At 33.5% G+C, this 5,542-nt stretch overlaps 1 long non-coding RNA gene across 1 annotated transcript in view; it reads left to right on the forward strand.

Annotated features, from left to right (window-relative positions):
* The first annotated feature begins 2,993 nt into the window (after positions 1-2,993).
* LOC128247098 (uncharacterized) overlaps positions 2,994-5,542 on the forward strand; it is a 102,691-nt gene continuing 100,142 nt past the window's right edge. Inside the window, exon 1 of the long non-coding RNA XR_008263519.1 lies at positions 2,994-3,068. This is a non-coding gene — a long non-coding RNA (uncharacterized LOC128247098). The remainder of the gene's footprint in view (positions 3,069-5,542) is intronic.

Here is a 5,542-nt window from a genome sequence, read left to right on the forward strand (position 1 = left end):
TATATATATATATATATATATATATATGTGTGTGTGTGTGTGTGTGTGTGTGTGGTGAGCGTGGGTGTGTGCGTGTGTGAACGTGCGTGGGTGTCTGTACGCGCACACATATATATGCACACATTTATTCATAGGTATACACAAAGGGAAAATATAGATAGATTAATTTTTAGATAGGTACATAGATAAAAGGTGGATAGGTAGATTGTCACACATGGCATACTTCTTCATAAATGCGTGACTTAACCGGATGGAGACTAGTAAATCGCTTAAGAGAAAGTTTGGTTAATGATTGTTCTATACCTGCTCATCCAATAAATAAATACTAGGGAAAATATATCAAGAAAATATATAAATCTGACGAGGAAATATGTGCGTAATCACTCCCTTGAGCTGTTAAACGTGACAGCATGAAACCACTCCTTTCGCTGTTTATCATCTTGAAAATGAGGGGCGTTTGATTCATTGTCCCTCAAAACAAGTGATCTAGAGCGTGAACGTAATGTTCGTGTCCACGACGATATTTCAGAGATGTCTTTCGTCTGAACAAGAGCTTCAATGACGATAAAAAACATATGTATCTCAATGTTTTCCAACTCTCTGCTTCAAATAATTATTAAACATGCTAATTGCCATTGAAAGGACACATGATTCGAAAAATGAACTGTATTATACTCACGTGATATATAACAAGAGTTTTAAGTATAAAAGTAAAATTTAAAAAATATAGAAAAACAATCACATTTTCCAGAAATATAGCTATATCTATAATTTAATTAATAAAAATGAACAGGTAAAATGTTCTGAAAGAGTTAAATGATTTGGGGATGGATGCTTATAAAGAAGCAAACTATTTCTAACTATTCTATTTCAACGTGATTTATATTTTTAGACTGAATCTAATATTTACTTATATCCTTCAGGCTAGATGATACAAGAACAGTCCGGTAAATACAATTAGTTAAGAAGAGTATATTTCTCAGTGTCTTCGCAATTTATCACTAAACTGATGGTACATACACGCACCTACATACATATATGTATGTACGTATTGATGTATGTTCGTATGTATGTAGGTATCTACATGCGTATGTCTCTGTCTATCCTTTCCGCATTTCGTTTCTTTCTGTAATCTCTTGTAAGCAATATTAAATTATAGACTTTGTGTTCGATGAAGCCTTCATTATCAAGAAACATTTTAGGGTGTTATGACAATGATAAAATGCACAAACACACGCGGATGCGCAACACACACGCACACACACAAACACACACACACACACACACACACGCACATACACAGACTCACACACACGCATATATATTTATACACAGTAACCTACTGAATTGTCTCCACTATCTTTATTAATCTATTTGTCTATTATAGGAAGATAGGCAAATAGATAGATATCTGACTATATATTTATGTATATATTTATATTTTGTACTTTATAAATTTCTAAGTAATAGTTGTAAAAATAGAAACGAAATTTGGGTATTTTTATATAAATGCAATTGAGTTCTCTGATCCTGATTATAAAGTGAAAATATCCCACATGAAGGCACGTATGCATTCCTTCTACTATAAGCACAATGGCTGATTTTATTTTTGGGGCAGGTTGCTAGTGGATTAATATGAATCCCAGTACTATACTGGCACTTATTCCATAGACCAAGAAATGAAGAGAGGCAAAGTCGAAATCAAAACAGAATGCCGGAGGTAATGGCGTTAATCAATTTGTCCACTTCTGCCAGCTCGCTGCATTGAGCGTGAAATTAATAATCTTTTCTACTAAACAACAATGCCTGAAATATTGGGGACAGGGCAATTCGATTAAATTTGATCACAGAGCTTTACCGATACTTATTTTATCGAGCTTCAAAGGATAAAAGGCAAAGTCACCATCGGTGGAATTCGAACGCAGATTGTAAAGTCAGACTTAATACTGGTAATTATCTTTTAGGCGTGCTTACGATTGTGCGACGTCCTTACGTACAGTCAATAATTGTTTCAAATGTTGGTACATGCCCAGCACAGATGATGTGAAAGGGCTAAGTCGACCTCGGGGAACTCTGAATTCAGAACGTAAAGACGTACAAAATACTACTAAGGATTTTGCCCGGTTTACTTAATTGTTCTGGCGACTCGCCGTCTTTACGTGCAGTTAATAGTAACAAGAGCACTCATAGAGCGCAAACCTCCGGCAAAACAACACCAACGTTCTCTCAACGATTAGCCAAAGAAGATTTTTTAAATGAGAATATCTGAAATATACTCAGTTGCTCTGACAAACGGGAATGCTAAAAATGAACCTGACCGCACTCAAAAATTAAGTAAAAGCCAGAAAAAATAATCCAGAATTCTTGTCCGGTACTTGATCGATCACAATGGTACCTGTAGAAAATTTAGTAACAGTAATAAATAGTTTATCCTTATCTAATACAAGCCAAAGCTGACAAATTCACCATTCAAAATAGTTACAGCCTAAAAGGAGATAATTGAGAATGGCTTGAAAGTTAACGTAAGATATAGATTCCAAAGGAAGGAAAATTCCGAATCTGATGATCTTTTCTCCTCCCGGTACAAGGCCTGAAAGTCTTTTTGTGGTTAAAAGATTTGGGGATTGAAAGTCTTATTGCCGGCTTGCCGAATAGTAGCATCCTATAGCCTGAAAAATTTCTATGGATGATTATTCTAACCCAATATGTATGAGTTTCTTTAAGATGGCGTGCTGGCAGCATCGTCAGCACACCGGGAAAAATGCTTAACGGCTTTTGTTGTTCAAAATCTGCCAATGTCAACTTTACCATTCATCATTTCAGGGTCAATACAATAAACTCCATTTGAACACTGAGATCACGCAGAAATTGCTGATCTTGTGCCAAAATTTAATATTTGCTTGAAGTATTTATGAAACATTTTATGCATCCTTTATTATATTATTTCAAAATTATGAGGCAAATGGCAATAATTATACATGATACATTTACAAAGCTTACTGACAGATGTTTCATTGTTGCAACTCTACAACTGCAGAGAGAAAATATGACAGGAAACTAAATTGCAGGTAGTGTTTATTATTCGAATATACAGAATGGATGACATAGAAATAAGGAGATATGATTGTGGCCAACAAAGTTTGAAACGCATCTTTGATTGATGCCTTTCCACTTAGCTGGGAGGCTTTTTCGGAAATCTAGCCTAAATTATGTGCGTGTATATATATATATATATATATATATATATATACATATATATATATATATAAAGTTGCAACCTCCCACCATTAAGTTGACGTGTTCCATTGTTAATTTCACTTAAGCTTTGAAGATTAGCTGTCGCTCAGACCGTGGAAAAGAACGCTTCTCTTTCGAAATGAAGATTACATTTTAGGATATTTTAGGATCGTCTGATCGCCTCACAGACTGTTTGCCATCTTTGAGGCCTAATATTATTATTGAATCAAAAGGATTACTTCTTGTATAAATATTCCTTTTAGACTGTGAGATCTATTTTAGACTGTGAAATATATTTGCAGTCTACATAACAGAATCTCATTGCCTTGTTTGATATTATTGTGTTTACTGAAAGGAACGACACCTGTTACTGAATTAAATAATAGTAATATTGGGTAAAAATCTTCAAGTATATTTTTTTATACTTTGTCTCAGGTGTCTGTATGGTTTCGATCATATTTTACGTAGCAAAGATACACTGAATCAGAGAATTTAATATCAAAGCCGTTCTTATTTCTTGATTGTAGGTCAGCCATCGTAAAATTCACCAATGATCAATGATTAAACACGTTCCAGCCCTAAGCAAAGCATCTTCTACTCTTGTATACCTAGGACTATACTGTGCAATATTTACTCTCCCTTACTTTCTCCCTCTTCTCTCTCTCTCTCTCTCTCTCTCTCTCTCTCTCTCTCTAATTTTACTAATGTAAGAGATGAAATATATGGGGATTAATCCATTTTCTTCAGATTGTAATTTCTGAACTGTCATAGATATTGTGATACTAGTCAGTTATCTAATACATATTCACTATATGTTAATTTGTTTTCAGAGGGATAGTTAATTTCTTTTTTATATAGTTCGCTGGGGTTAAATCCCAAGTTTTCACTGTTGAACAGACGTATTAATAAATACATTTCACTGTAAATATTACATATCATTTTTTGGCATTACTTAATATCCGATGTTTCAAAACCCGAAAGTGCTTTTAATAATTACATGCCACATCGCAAATGGAAAATTCCAGGTGATGGAAAAATGATGAATTTGAAGTATTTTGCATGTCAAGTAACAAAAGGATTATATCATTTAAGGAGAAATGCGCAAATTGATATCTTTAGAGTCTGTAAGTATTTTTGGAGAAAGAGAATATCGAAGAAGTTCTTGACATCGAAAATGATGTTCCAGCTATTCATTCTATGATATACTTTTGAATCAAGGCAATTCCGATGATATTCGATTGCAGATACTGTGGTGAAAGGTGTTCAAAGATAAAATAGTGAAAATTTATTTTGTGCTTATTAAAATAATAGAGAAGAGAACGGTAGTACCAAAAGATGTCAGATCAGTGCATGGAATCAAAGAGTAACTCATATAAAAAATCCTCATGTTAATGAGGCAAATGACAATGCAATGACACTAGTGTCATTGTTAAATTATAGATATAATACTGACATTTTAAGTTTTCCTTACGTTTACTTGTAATCAAATTCCATATTTTGTTTTTATACAAAACACTTCATGTATTGCAATCTCTTAATCGAAGTACACATCCGCATGCCGATACGGATAACTTACCGAACTTCACAGTTCACGGAGATATCATCGATGACTTCCTTCAGGTTTCTCGAGCATGACGTAGTTGTAATGTCTGGGGTTGCAAATTTCTTCACGTGCGTAAGCACTGATCATTATATATATTTTTTTTTATGGTAGGCAAAACTTATTTCGTACGTAACAGCTGAACGTCACCTCCATGTACGAGTGTAACATAACTAGCGTTACCACGTGTATTCTGGTTTGAAAATAAATTATGACTTTCTCACTTCTCATTTTATTTAATTGTAATCGTGTTGAATGTTTTATTTTTATAGCTTTCATAAAACCTAATGCTCAATATGTATCGCGAAGGTGTACTGTAGCCTTTTACTCGTAGATGGAGACAGATATCTTACTATTCTTATGGTATTATATATAACACATAATTAAGAATTTATAAAACTACGTTCAGGATATATCTGTCTGATATTCTATGAAATATAAATGAATATTGTGGTTAGCACTGGATTCCGTCACCAAGATGTGCCATTTTATAGGTATAAATGTAAAAAATACTCTGCAATTCGAAAAGATTCGAAATCCATGACAGTCGTCGTTCCAAACATATTCGATAAGGAATTATTAAGCACATGCCATATAATATAATACTACATCTGTTTTAAAAGAAATTGTTACTTCAGATAAACCTAGCGACCGATAATACAAAAGAGTATATATATATATATATATATATATATATATATATAT

Source organism: Octopus bimaculoides, chromosome 2 (genome assembly GCF_001194135.2).
Source record: "Octopus bimaculoides isolate UCB-OBI-ISO-001 chromosome 2, ASM119413v2, whole genome shotgun sequence".
Lineage (NCBI taxonomy): Eukaryota > Metazoa > Mollusca > Cephalopoda > Octopoda > Octopodidae > Octopus > Octopus bimaculoides.